The sequence below is a fragment of the Pelophylax lessonae genome (assembly GCF_965119305.1).
Source record: "Pelophylax lessonae genome assembly, chromosome: 9".
NCBI lineage: Eukaryota > Metazoa > Chordata > Amphibia > Anura > Ranidae > Pelophylax > Pelophylax lessonae.
In genome coordinates this window covers 247,883,475-247,898,033 of record NC_138776.1, presented here as the reverse complement: position 1 = coordinate 247,898,033, position 14,559 = coordinate 247,883,475, and the positions used below count along the sequence as shown (strand labels likewise).

Genomic DNA, 14,559 nt, shown 5'->3' with positions numbered 1-14,559 from the left:
CCATGGTAACTCTGGAGGAGCTGCAAAGATCCACAGCTCAGGGGGGAGAATCTGTCCACAGGACAACTATTAGTCGTGCGCTCCACAAATCTGCCCTTTATGGAAGAGTGACAAGAAGAACATTAACCACTTAAGCCCCGGAGGATTTGGCTGCTAAACGACCAGGGGGTATTTTGCGATTCGGCACTGCGTGACTTTAACGGACAATTGCGCAGTCGTGCAACGCTGTACCTAAACGAATTTGGCGTCCTTTTTTTCCCACAAACAGAGCTTTCTTTTGGCGGTATTTGATCACCTGTGCGAGTTTTTGATCACGCGCTATAAACAAAAAAAGAGCGTAAATTTTGCAAAAATAACAATATTTTTCCCTTTTTTTTATATGAAATTCCCCCCCAAAAAAATGTAAAAATCAAAATTTTTTTAACATTTTCGGCCAATTTGTTTTATGCTACCTATGTTTGGTAAAAAAAAATCGCAAAAAGCGTATTTTGATTGGTTTGCGCAAAAGTTATTGCGTTTACTAACTAAGGGAAAGATTTTTGTCATTTTTGTTGTTTTTTTTTTAACGCGTAATGGCGGTCATCTGCGATTTTTTTTGCGGTACTGTGACATTGCGGCGGACAGATCGGACCCTTGACTGACATTTTTGACACTTTTGGGGTTACCAGTGACATTTCTACAGTAATCAGTGCTATACATATGCACTGTTACTGTAAAAATACACTGGTAGTGAAGGGGTTAACTTTATTTGAGAGGGAGGGGCTGTGTGTGTCCCTAGGGGCGTGATTCTAACTGTGATTGGCTGTGGCTTCAGCTGTATGCAGAGTGATCAACGGATCTACATAGTAGATCCGTATGATCATCTCTCATACAGAGGGGAGAATGACAGGCAGCTTGTTTACACAAGCTGCCTGACTTTCTCCCTCTCCCCCGCCGATCGCAGAGTGGCCGGCGGACATCGGGTCCGCCGGTCACACGCGCGGGGGGGTCCGTGACCACGCGGGAGCGGGAGCGCGCCTCCGGCGGCGTGCGCTCGCTCCCTAGACCCTCACAAGCTAGTGACGTAGCCCTACGTCACTTTGCCTGTGAGGGGCTGACCGCCGCCGTAGATAGTCGTGCGGCCGTCGGCAAGTGGTTAACAGCTCAGTCTCTGTGCTGGGAGTGCGCTGTACAGCGCACATTTAGCACAAACACACTAGTACATATATGCGGCCCTACAGATAAAATCCCACTTCAGTGAGGCTGCATACATGAACACACTCAGCGGGAAGGGGTTAAATCAAATAAAAAAAAATATCACATATTAGTTTCCTTACGCGTCAATTTTTCTTACTTCCTGGTATCCCTGAGGCACTGGTGACGTAGCCCTGGCCTCATAAGAGCCCCCTGGGAAGGCTACATCACCAGTGCCTTCCAGGGAGATTTTGTTTCTTCTCTCCAAGGTCTCAGGGGGTTATTAAAATGGATTTTCATCAGATGAGTGTAATATTGTATGGTGAATGAGGTAATGCACTGTACCACCTTATTTGGTAAAAAAAAAAAAAAAAATCTTTCCCTGGCTACCATCTTGTGAGAACTTGGGTTGGGGGAAGGGGTCTTTTTTTTTTTCTTTTTTCAACAGATTATTGTAATGTGTCATCGGTGGGCCAGCAGAGAAGGAGAAAAAAGCCGGCTGCCATGACAACTAATGTGATTTTAAATATTGCAATTTTCTTTACAAAAAAAATAAAAAAACATGTTATACTTACCTGTTCTGTGTAATGGTTTTGCACAGAGCAGCCTGGATCCTCTTCTTTTTAAAGGTCCTGGCTCCTCCTCCCTGCTGAGTGCCCCCAATAGCAAGCCTCTTGCTATGGGGGCACTTGAGCAAGCTTGCTCCCGAGCTGCGCTCCTATGAATGAACGTTGTCCATTCACACACAGAGCGCAGCTAGGCCCAATGGCTCCCGCCGCTGTGTGAGCCAATAGAAAGAGAGAGACCCAGGAGAGCCGCTGATCTTATGCACTGCACATCACTGGATCGAGGTGGGGCACAAGTAGTTATAAGAGGGGGCTGTGATGGGGGGGGGGGCTTCACCTAGAAGGTTTTCTACCTTAAGACATAGAATGCCTTAAGGTAAAAAAAAAACTTCTGCCTTTAGAACCACTTTTTAAAAAAATGGTGGTGTGGGATTCTGACCTGTGGTGGTGAGACTGGGGGGACAATGTAGGGAAGTACTACTAAGTTTATTACTTTTCTACTTCAGCTCCGGAAGGTTTACCCCCCTTCAGGACCAGGCTATTATTTGCAATACGGCACTGCGTTGCTTTAACTGCGCGGTCCCCAAGTCCGCCCTCCCAGAGTCCCACTCCTCAGATCCCGCCCTCCCCCAGAGTCCCACTCCTCAGATGCCGCTCTCCCCCAGAGTCCCACTCCTCAGATGCCGCTCTCCCCCAGAGTCCCACTCCTCAGATGCCGCTCTCCCCCAGAGTCCCACTCCTCAGATGCCGCTCTCCCCCAGAGTCCCACTCCTCAGATGCCGCTCTCCCCCAGAGTCCCACTCCTCAGATGCCGCTCTCCCCCAGAGTCCCACTCCTCAGATGCCGCTCTCCCCCAGAGTCCCACTCCTCAGATCCCGCACTCCCCCAGAATCCCACTCCTCAGATCCCGCCCTCCCAGAGTCCCACTCCTCAGATCCCGCCCTCCCAGAGTCCCACTCCTCAGATGCCGCTCTCCCCCAGAGTCCCACTCCTCAGATCCCACCCTCCCAGAGTCCCACTCCTCAGATCCTGCCCTCCCAGAGTCCCACTCCTCAGATCCTGCCCTCCCAGAGTCCCACTCCTCAGATGCCGCTCTCCCCCAGAGTCCCACTCCTCAGATGCCGCTCTCCCCCAGAGTCCCACTCCTCAGATGCCGCTCTCCCCCAGAGTCCCACTCCTCAGATGCCGCTCTCCCCCAGAGTCCCACTCCTCAGATGCCGCTCTCCCCCAGAGTCCCACTCCTCAGATGCCGCTCTCCCCCAGAGTCCCACTCCTCAGATGCCGCTCTCCCCCAGAGTCCCACTCCTCAGATGCCGCTCTCCCCCAGAGTCCCACTCCTCAGATCCCGCCCTCCCAGAGTCCCACTCCTCAGATCCCGCCCTCCCAGAGTCCCACTCCTCAGATCCCGCCCTCCCAGAGTCCCACTCCTCAGATCCCGCCCTCCCAGAGTCCTGCTTTCTGTGAACTGATTTATTTACATATAAGGGAAACATAGTTACATAGTTATTGAGATTGAAAAAAAGACACAAGTCCATCTGGCTCAACCAATAAAAAAACAAAAAACAGTAATGAAAACCCAACCATACAATCCCATATACACAATCCTATACCCACAGGTGATCCAGAGGAAGGCGGAAAAACTTTAGCAAAGCATGATCCCAATTTACTACAGCAGGGGAAAAAAATATTTCCTGATCCCCTGAGAGGCAATCAGATATTCCCTGGATCAACTTCACCTATAAATATTAGTACCCACTTATATTATGTACACCTATGAAAGAATCCAGGCCTTTTTTAAAGCAATCTACTAAGCTGGCCAGAACCACCTTATGGTGAAGAAACCTTTCCGTATTTGGAGACGAAATCGGATTTCCTCTAGACGTAAAGAGTGCCCTCTTGTCCTCTGTGATGACCTTAAAGGGAATAACTCAACACCAAGTTCACTATATGGACCCCTTATGTTTTGATACATGTTGATCATATGCCCCCCAATCTCCTCTTCTTGAGAGAATAAATTCAGTTCCTCTAATCTTTTCTCATAGCTGAGCTCCTCCATAGCTCTTATCAGTTTGGTTGCTCTTCTCTGCACTTTCTCCAGTTCCCCGATATCCTTTTTAAGAACTGGTGCCCAAAACTGAACTGCATATTCCAGATGAGGTCTTACTAATGATTTGTAAAGAGGCAAAATTATATCTCCCTCTCTGGAGTCCATGCCTCTGTTAATACAAGAAAGGACTGGAACTGGAGAAAGTCCAGAGAAGGGCAACAAAAATAATTAGGGGAATGGAGGACATCGGCTATGAGGAAAGACTACAAGCACTGAACTTATTCTCTCTGGAGAAAAGACGATTAAGGGGGGATATGATATCAATGTACAAATACTGTACTGGTGACCCGAGCATAAGGAACAAACTATTCAGAGAAAGGAAATACAATAAGACACGTGGCCACTCACTAAAACTAGAGGAAAGGCGGTTTAACCTTAAAGTGCGTAAGGGGTTCTTCACTGTAAGAGCGGTAAGGATGTGGAATTCTCTTCCACAAGCAGTCATATCAGCAGGGAGCATTGATAGTTTCAAAAAACGATTAGATGGACACCTTAGAGACCACAACATACAGGGGTATACAATGTACGGTTAAAAGCAAACACACACGCATCATGGGTTGAACTGGATGGACTGATGTCTTTTTTCAACCTCACTAACTATGTAACTATGACTTTGCTTGCTTTGGAAACAGCAGCTTGGCACTGCATGCTATTATTAACCACTTTACCACCGGAGGATTTTGCTGTCTTCCGTCCAGGCCACTTTTTGCGATTCGGCGCTGTGCGACTTCAACTGACAATTGCGCGGTCGTGCGACGCTGTACCCAAACGAAATTTACGTCCTTTTTTCCCCACAAACAGAGCTTTCTTTTGGTGGTATTTGATCACCTGTGCGATTTTTACTTTTTGCGCTATAAACAAAAAAAGAGCGTTTATTTTGAAAAAATAACAATAGTTTTAACATTATTTTATATGAAATTCCCCCCAAAAAAGATGTAAAAACCAATTTTTTAAAAAAATTTTGGCCAATTTGTTTTCTGCTATCTATGTTTGGTAAAAAAAATCGCAATAAGCGTATTTTGATTGGTTTGCGCAAAAGTTATTGCGTTTACTAACAAAGGGAAAGATTTCTGTCATTTTTGGTGTTTTTTTTTTTAACGAGTAATGGCGGCGATCTGCGATTTTTTTTTTTGTGGGACTGCGACATTGCGGCGGACAGATCGGACCCTTGACTGACATTTTTGACACTTTTGGGGGTACCAGTGACATTACTGCAGTAATCAGTGCTATATATATGCACTGTTACTGTAAAAATGACACTGGCAGGGAAGGGGTTAACTTTATTTGAGAGGGAGGGGCTGTGTGTGTCCCTAGGGGCGTGATTCTTACTGTGATTGGCTGTGGCTTCAGCTGTATGCAGAGTGATCAACGGATCTACATAGTAGATCCATATGATCAGCTCTCATACAGAGGGGAGAATGACAGGCAGCTTGTTTACACAAGCTGCCTGACTTTCTCCCTCTCCCCCGCCGATCGCAGAGTGGCCGGCGGACATCGGGTCCGCCGGTCACACGCGCGGGGGGGTCCGTGACCACGCGGGAGCGGGAGCGTGCCTCCGGCGGCGCGCGCTCGCTCCCTAGACCCTCACAAGCTAGTGACGTAGCCCTACGTCACTTTGCCTGTGAAGGGCTGACCGCCGACGTAGATCGGCGTGCGGCGGTCGGCAAGTGGTTAAAAGCAAACACACACACACGCATCATGGGTTGAACTGGATGGACTGATGTCTTTTTTCAACCTCACTAACTATGTAACTATGACTTTGCTTGCTTTGGAAACAGCAGTTTGGCATTGCATGCTATTATTAAGCTTATGATCTACCAGAACACCCAGATCCTTCTCCGCTATGGATTCCCCCAGTTCTACTCCTCCCTAGTATGTATGATGCATGCATATTCTTAGCCCTCAAGTGCATAACTTTACATTTATAAACATTAAACCTCATTTGCCACATAGTTGCCCAATGAAACAGTGCATTGAGGTCGGTTTATAAGTTGGAGACATCCTGTAAGGAGTTATTCCACTGCAAAGCTTGGTGTCATCTGCAAAGACTGAAATGCTACTTTTAATCCCAGACCCAATATAATTTATAAAGATATTAACCACTTAAGCCCCGGAGGATTTTCCTGCTAAAAGACCAGGGGGTATTTTGCGATTCGGCACTGCGTGACTTTAACGGACAATTGCGCGGTCGTGCGACGCTGTACCTAAACGAATTTGACGTCCTTTTTTTCCCACAAACAGAGCTTTCTTTTGGGGGTATTTGATCACCTGTGCGATTTTTTTGATCACGCGCTATAAACAAAAAAAGAGCGACAATTTTGCAAAAATAGCAATATTTTTCACATTTTTTTATATGAAATTCCCCCCAAAAAAATGTAAAAATCAAATTTTTTTAACATTTTCGGCCAATTTGTTTTATCCTACCTATGTTTGGTAAAAAAAATCGCAAAAAGCGTATTTTTATTGGTTTGCGCAAAAGTTATTGCGTTTACTAACAAAGGGAAAGATTTTTGTCATTTTTTTTTTTTTTTTTAACGCGTAATGGCGGCGATCTGCGATTTTTTTTTTTTTTTTTGCGGTACTGCGACATTGCGGCGGACAGATCGGACCCTTGACTGACATTTTTGACACTTTTGGGGTTACCAGTGACATTTCTACAGTAATCAGTGCTATACATATGCACTGTTACTGTAAAAATACACTGGTAGTGAAGGGGTTAACTTTATTTGGGAGGGAGGGGCTGTGTATGTCCCTAGGGGCGTGCTTTCTACTGTGATTGGCTGTGGCTTGAGCTGTAAGGACACTGATCAACGGATCTACATACTAGATCCGTGTGATCAGTGTCTTTACAGCGAGGAGAATGACAGGTGGCTTGTTTACACAAGCTGCCTGACATTCTCCCCCGACGATCGCCGAGTGACCGGCAGACATCGGGTCCACTGGTCACACGCGCGGGGGGGTCCGTGACCGCGCGGGAGCGGGAGCGCGCCTCCGCGGGCGCGCGCTCTCTCCCCAGACCCTCCCAGGCTAGTGACGTTAATTAACGTCACTCTGCCTGGCAGGGGCTGACCGCCGCAGTAAATCTACTTGCGGCGGTCGGCAAGCGGTTAAAAAGTAAGGGTCCCAACACTGAACCTTGGGGTACACCACTGATAACCTTAGACCATTCAGAGTAAGAATCATTAACCACTACTCTCTGAATTCTATCTTGTAGCCAATTTTCTATCCGTTTTACAAACTGATCTTTCCAAGCCTGTAGACTTTACCTTACACATTAGCCGTGTGTGGGGAACCCGGAAACACCTTCATAATAACTTCCTATAGCTCTGTAGACTTGCAGTAAGCTATTATTCTTTGGCATGCTGCAAGACAGGAATGACATAGGAGGAGGTTTGAAACATTTACACCGTTCACCACCTACATGAAGGCCCAGAAAAACCCATAGTAACCCTAGGACCCACACACAACTACCAGAACTAGTACAAGTGACTCCAATAGCTATAGAGGCTCAAAGGATCATGGGACATGTAGTATCAGGACTGGAAAAGGAAGGAAACAGGAAGTCCGAGAACTCTGAAATTTAGTCAGAAGCAGGAGTGACATCACAGACACAGAAACCTGCTGTATACAGCTGATGGAGGTAAGTTACACACAGACTGACAGTGGGGCTGTGATTCATTTACATGCACAATGCAACTGTTTTGGGGAGGAAAAGTTGGAGTTCTTCTTCAACGGAAGTGGTGGTGGGGGGTCCGCTTGATAGCTCTTGCATGATCTAACATAATGATATGGTTCTGTTTATACAATTTGCCATATTTTTAATTTTTGTTTTATTTAGTATAACAATTTGAAGGATATTAAAGCTGAAGTAAAAGAGGAGACAGAAGAGCAACATATGAAGAGTGACAAGCTGTGTAAGGTGGAGAAAATTCCTCCAGAGGTCAGCACAGGTAAGTAATAAACACTCTGGGGTCTCTAATACGTCTCAGTTCAGGGGGTTTCATTCTCATCTTTATCCATAGACCCCAGAGCCACTCATGAAAAAGTAAAAGAAGTGGAGGAAAAGGGACACGTGAAGATAAAAGAGGAGGAAATCCTTGTAGAGATCAGCACAGGTGAGGAATAAACAGTAAATCCAGAGAAGAGTCCCAGATTCTCCTTGTTCAGTCACTACAACAATCTCCTTTTTTTTGATGGCACCTAATGGAACCCCACAAAAACCTGCAAAAACACAGTGCCAAAAAAATATACATAAGTTACTTTGGTGCCAAACGCGTTGAGTCCCTCAGATGTGAATGCAGTCTCAATCCAGAGAGAAGTCCCAGATTCTCCTTGTTCAGTCACTACAACAATCTCTTCTTCTCCCCCTCCTCTGTCAGTAGACCGTAATGGGGGGACAGTATGTGCCCAGTGGGGGAGTCAGGAGCCATCAGCCTCTATTAGACTCCGGCTCTCCTCCTCACATCATGTCATTGTGTGTTACCAGCCAAGAGACGTGACCAGTCTCCCCCCACACACACTCTCTGGGGTCTCTCCCATTATTGTCTGTAGACAGTAATGGGGGACAGTATGTGCCCAATGGGGGAGTCAGGAGCCATCAGCCTCTATTAGACTTCGGCTCTCCTTCTTACATGTTTTTGTGGTTGATTTACTAAAGGCAAAAAGTCTGTGTACTCTGCAAGTAAATTTGGACCCATTTTCCCCAGAGCTTCATCATCCAATCATGTGGAAGAAAAAATACTGTCTATGGCGCCTTTCACACGGGCGATCCAATCTGATCTGCCTGTTAGTTTTTCAGGTGGACCTGATCAGATGCTCCATGCATCCCTATGGGGCAGCGGATGTCAGCGGAGGCATCTCCGCTGACACCCGCTGCTATCCGATTCCGATCCTGTCTGTTAAAACTGGACGGATGGAAACCCTATTTTCCATCCATCTGGCGGGTCGGATAAGATGGGATCGGATGAGAACGGACAGGCGGTCCGTTATCATCCGATCTCCCCATAGAGGATCTGACAGCTCCGTCTCTGCACACAGAGCAGAGACGGAGCTGTCATCCGCCTGCTCAGCGGGGATCGGCAGATCTATCCCCTCCACTGAGCAGAACGGACACAGTTCCGTGTGAAAGGACCCTTTCTTATTTTCCTTGCTCCTGATTGGGCGTTCTTTACAAAGTGAAGCTTCACCGCATTTGCTAAGCTCTGGGGAAAATTAGTGCAACTGCACTTGCAAAGTGCACAGTCTAGTAGTAAGTCAACTCCATTGTGTGTTACCAGCCAAGAGACGTGACCAGTCCCCCCCCCCCCACACACACACACACACACACTCTCTGGGGGGTCTCATACATCTTAGTACAGGGGGCTTTACTCTCATCTTTATTCACAGACCCCGGACATGCCAGATCCACTCGGAGTAATATCAAAACTGAGGGAAAAAAAAAATCTATGAGCGTCAAAGAGGAAGACTTTTCTGAAGAGATCAGCACAGGTGAGTAATAAACAGTAAATCCAGAGAAGAGTCCCAGATTCTCCTTGTTCAGTCACTACAACAATCTCTTATTTTTTGATGGCACCTACTGGAACCCCACAAAAACCTGCAAAAACGCAGTGCCAAAAAAAGGTACATAAGTTACTTTGGTGCCAAACGCGTTGCGTCCCTCAGATGTGAATGCAGTCTCAATCCAGAGAAGAGTCCCAGATTCTCCTTGTTCAGTCACTACAACAATGTCTTCTTCTCCCCCCTCCTAGATACACACATCCTCTGATATAAAGACATACGATAGAGGTTTATTTACTAAAGGCAAATCCACTTTGCACTACATGTGCACTGCAAATGCACTTGGAAGTGAAGTCACTGTAGACTTGAGGGGGGCATGCAAGGAAAATAAAAAAACAGCCTTTTTGCTTGCACATGATTGGATGATAGAAATCAGCAGAGCTTCCTCTCATTTCTGAGTTTCCCCTCAGATCTACAGTACTGCACTTCCAAGTGCACTTGCATTGCACTAGTAGTGCACAGCGGATTTGCCTTTAGTAAACCTCATAGAAACAATGTATTCAGTCAGTGTGTGTGTTTCCTACAGATGGATCCAGTAACAGAAATCCCCCAGAGAGATCTCACAGTCCTCTTTCTTCCTTGGATTTCGCACGAGAACGTCACAAAAACCTGCGCTGTTATCAGGTAGATGACACTGAGGTTCTTGTAGAAGGATACATTATATATTTTATATATCATCTAGTGTCTTTCTTGATCTGTCAGTTATATTGTTTGGTTTGTTCTTAGATAATATGATGTTCCATTTCTGCTTTTTGTATTCTTCAGTATAAAAGGCTGAAGCATATCAAAACTGAGGTGACAGAGAAAGCTGAAGAGACATATCTGAGGGGCGGTAAGCCATGCAAGAATGAGGACGTTCCTCCAGAGATCAGCACAGGTGAGTAATAAACAGTAAATCCAGAGAAGAGCCCCAGATTCTCCTTGTTCAGTCACTACAACAATCTCTTATTTTTTTATGCCACCTAATGGAACCCCACAAAAACCTGCAAAAACGCATTTGGCTCAGTGCCAAAAGAAAGGTACATAAGATACTTTGGTGCCAAACGCGTTGCGTCCCTCAGATGTGAATGCAGTCTCAATCCAGAGAAGAGTCCCAGATTCTCCTTGTTCAGTCACTACAACAATCTCTTCTTCTCCCCCCTCCTCTGTCAGTAGGCAGTAATGGGGGGGGACAGTATCTGCCCAGTGGGGGAGTCAGGAGCCATCAGCCTCTATTAGACTCCGGCTCTCCTCCTCACATCATGTCATTGTGTGTTACCAGCCAAGAGACGTGACCAGTCTCCCCCCACACACACTCTCTGGGGTCTCTCATACATCTCAGTACAGGAGGCTTCATTCTCATCTTTATTCACAGATCCCGGAGACACCAGAGACACTCAGAGAGACGTCAAAGCTGAGGAGGAGGAGGAAAGACCTGTGAACACAAAAGGAAAAACTGTTCTAGAGATTGGCATGGGTGGGTATTAAATAAACACATATATATAAGTCGCACATTCTTATACAATATTACTAGTAAAATAAGAGTACATATTATACTCCAGTGGCGGCTGGTGAATGAAAATTTGGGGGGGCACGACAAAAAAACCAACCCCCCCCCCCCCGGCCGGCAATCAAATCTACCAACCCCTCCCTCCTCCCCCCCCCCCCCCCCCAGGACAGACGGACAGCCAGCATCCTTACCTGCTCCTTCCCTGAGCGGCTGTGAGTCTCCTCCGGCCGTACGTCCCTCCCTCTTCCTGTTCAAGAGTAAAATCGCTTCTCTTTTTTAGCCACTCAGGAATGGGGTCTCACGACCCGCTTCCTGATTGGCTGGGAGGAAAATTAGCGTGATAATAGCAAATATTCATTCGCTATTGTCATACAACCGGGTGGGCTCAGGGCGCAGTGCTCTGCGCCCCGAGCCCACCCTTTTTTGAAGCCTATTAGAGCCTCTAATATGCTTCAATAAAAAAAAATTTAAAAATCCCCTATTGGAATCCATGCGTCCGGTGCCCTGCATGAAGATTAGGGGGCTGGATGCATGGATAGGGGGCCTCCACTTTTATACTCACAAGCCTATCAGAACACATCCAGGAACAGAACACCAAAACTCCTGCAAATCATATCTCAGGATTGAGCTGTGCAGGTCTGGAAGCTGAAGTGTACTCTGAGGAAGGAGAGTAAGTCCCTCAAAACACGTCAGCCTGATAGGGTTGTACACACATTGGTTTGTGAGTATAATATGTACTCTTATTTTACTAAGAAATGGTATATAAGGTAATGCACTAGGCTGGTGTTTGTTTCCTGTTTCAGCATATGTAGACTGCCTCAGTCTTAGGAGGGCAGCTAAGGTCGGTGCTTATATTTTGATCAAGAATATAACTGTAGAAGCAAGAGTTTATAGTATATCATTACCCTACTTGACTACTGGAGGTGTTCTTTTTGTTCTTAAATGAGGTAGAACCAAACGTAAGCTTGCCAGAGGCTAAACTTGCCTACAGAGCAACTGCAATTTGCAGGAGTCAATAAATAAGAAATGTGGGGTTGATTTACTAAAACTGGAGAGTGCAAAATCGGGTGCAGCTGTGCATGGTAGCCAATCGGCTTCTAACTTCATATAAGGTGGAGATTTCCGCGCTTATGAAGGAAAAGATTGGCTGCAGCCAACCTCAAAAATATAGACTGTAAGGTCAATATTCAGTATATAGTGGGGATGGTGAGGTAATTGGCGCCGCTATATATATATATATACTACTACAAATAGAAAATAAAAGGTAAAAATAAAAAATAATAATAATAAAAAAAAATTTAAAGCGCCCCGTCCCTCTGAAGCTGAAGGGAAGGGGGTATGGCACTGCCTAAATGACCAATAAATTGGTGAAAAATTATATAAAATATAGAAACAACAAGGATAAAGGATAGTCAGGGTAAACCACTAACAGTAGTATATAAGTGGTATGTAAATACAAATCCAGTGTGACTAAATGTGAAATGTTCAAGTAGATGAAAAGTGACTGGTGCTGGTGTTGATAAAAGGCCTGATGTAAAGAAGTTGGTCAGGATCAGACACTAATAGTAATAAAAATAAAATATATATATAAATACAGTATATACGAATAAATAGATATGAGGTGACTGGTGATAGTGGGCGATAATCATTGTTGGTTATAAGTAAGCAACTGGTCATGTCGTGAAACGCGTCAACCTGACACGTCTGTTCCTATACACTGTCTGTTTGTTGTACTTTTGAGGAATAAAGAAAATTATTGGTTTCATTAAAACCCTGAGTGCGGTCTCACACTTCAAATTTGCATATCCCTGGACGGCGGATCTGACCTGCACCGGGTCATGATACATACACCTGAGCGGCTTTCCCTTCTCTCCTTCGATAATCATTGATAGTGACTCCTAATAGATATCATAAAGCCAATGGATAATGTGATAATATACGTACATAAAAGAGTGTGTGAATAAATATATGGTGACCCCAATCATCTATCAATAAATTTAAATAAATAAATGAGTATATAGATGAATCAATTAATAAAGTGGCAATGTGCATACAATAAGTGAATGACAGTGTGCAAAATATATGGTGACCAAATGTCAGCAACAGTCCATATATAGCATGCAGCACAGCCAGTGAGTCCTTAATAACGTGATAGCAGTGGCACAGTGGTGTAGTGGTTAGCACTTTCACCTAGCAGCAAGAGGGTCGCTGGTTCGAATCCCAACCACGACACCACCTGCCTGGAGTTTGCATGTTCTCCCTGTGCCTGTGTGGGTTTCCTCCGGATACTCTGGTTTCCTCTCACACTCCATAGACATGCTGGTAGGTTAATTGGATCCTGTATAAAATTGGCCCTACTGTGTATGTATGTGAGTTAGGGACCTTAGATTGTAAGCTCCTTGAGGGCAGGGACTGATGTGAATGTACAATGTATATGTAAAGTGCTGCGTAAATTGACAGCGCTATATAAGTACCTGAAATAATAAAATAATAATAACCCTGTGTTGGGTATAATGGTGGAGTGCTTGTGAACCCTAGGGTAAGTAGCACACTCACTGGAAATACCCACCACAAACAGGGGTATAGAGCGCATATGCAAGTTGCGCCCACATATGTAAACGGTGTTCAAACCACACATGTGAGATATCACCGAGATCGTTAGAGCCCTAGACCTCCTCTGTAAGTCTAAAGTGGTAACCTGTAGACATTTTTAAAGTGTCGCCTATGGAGATTTTTAACCTCCCTGGCGGTATGATTCTTTTGGATTTTAGGTGCTGAAAGCGGTACCATTATTTTGCATGTAATTCTTTTGAATGAGCAGCCCAAACCAACTGTATACATTTAATATATATATATATATATATATATATATATATATATATATATATATATACACTGTATGTGTGTATATATATATATATATATATAAATGTATACAGTTTGTTTGGGCTGCTCATTCACAAGAATTACGTGTGTGTGTATATATATATATATATATATATATATATACATAAAAAAAGTACAGTAAAACTGCAGGAAAGGGCACTGGGGGGCAAACTAATATGATTTTATTTTATTTTGAACTGTATCAGTGTGTTTGGTGTGTTTTTACATTTGAATTTGCCGCCGGTTCCACCCCCCTGCGAACGTCACGTCGCAGGAGACGGAAGCCGGGGTACGGAGACGATCGGGAGGAAAAACCGCCGCGAGACACCGCCGGACACATCGCTGGATCCCGGTGACAAGGTAAGTAACCCTGCTTACAGGATCCAGCGATGCTTCTGGCGGTACCCCGAGTGTGGCTGGGGGTTACCGGTTTTGGCTCTGAAATTTAACCCCGAGCCACGCTCGGGAATACCGCTAAGAAGGTTAAGTACCAATGTTTGTCGCCATTCCATGAGCATGTGCAATTTTGAAGCATGACATGTTGGGTATCTATTTACTCGGCGTAACATTATCTTTCACATTATAGAAATGGATCCAAGAAATGAAGATTTGCCTGTAGGTCCGCATTGTTCTTCTCATTTACCTTCATTTCTTGCAGATGGACAATACAGATTTGAAAACATGGAAAAATATCCTACTACATCTTCAGATGGTGAAATTGCAAGAGATGACGTCACAGCCTGTGCTTCAGATGAAAACGTTGTCACACCAAATCACCAGCC

General features: G+C 45.1%; 1 protein-coding gene across 1 annotated transcript in view; it reads left to right on the top strand.

Annotated features, from left to right (window-relative positions):
* LOC309564357 (uncharacterized protein) overlaps positions 1-14,559 on the top strand; it is a 1,447,080-nt gene that overhangs the window by 513,874 nt on the left and 918,647 nt on the right. The window lies entirely within an intron of this gene.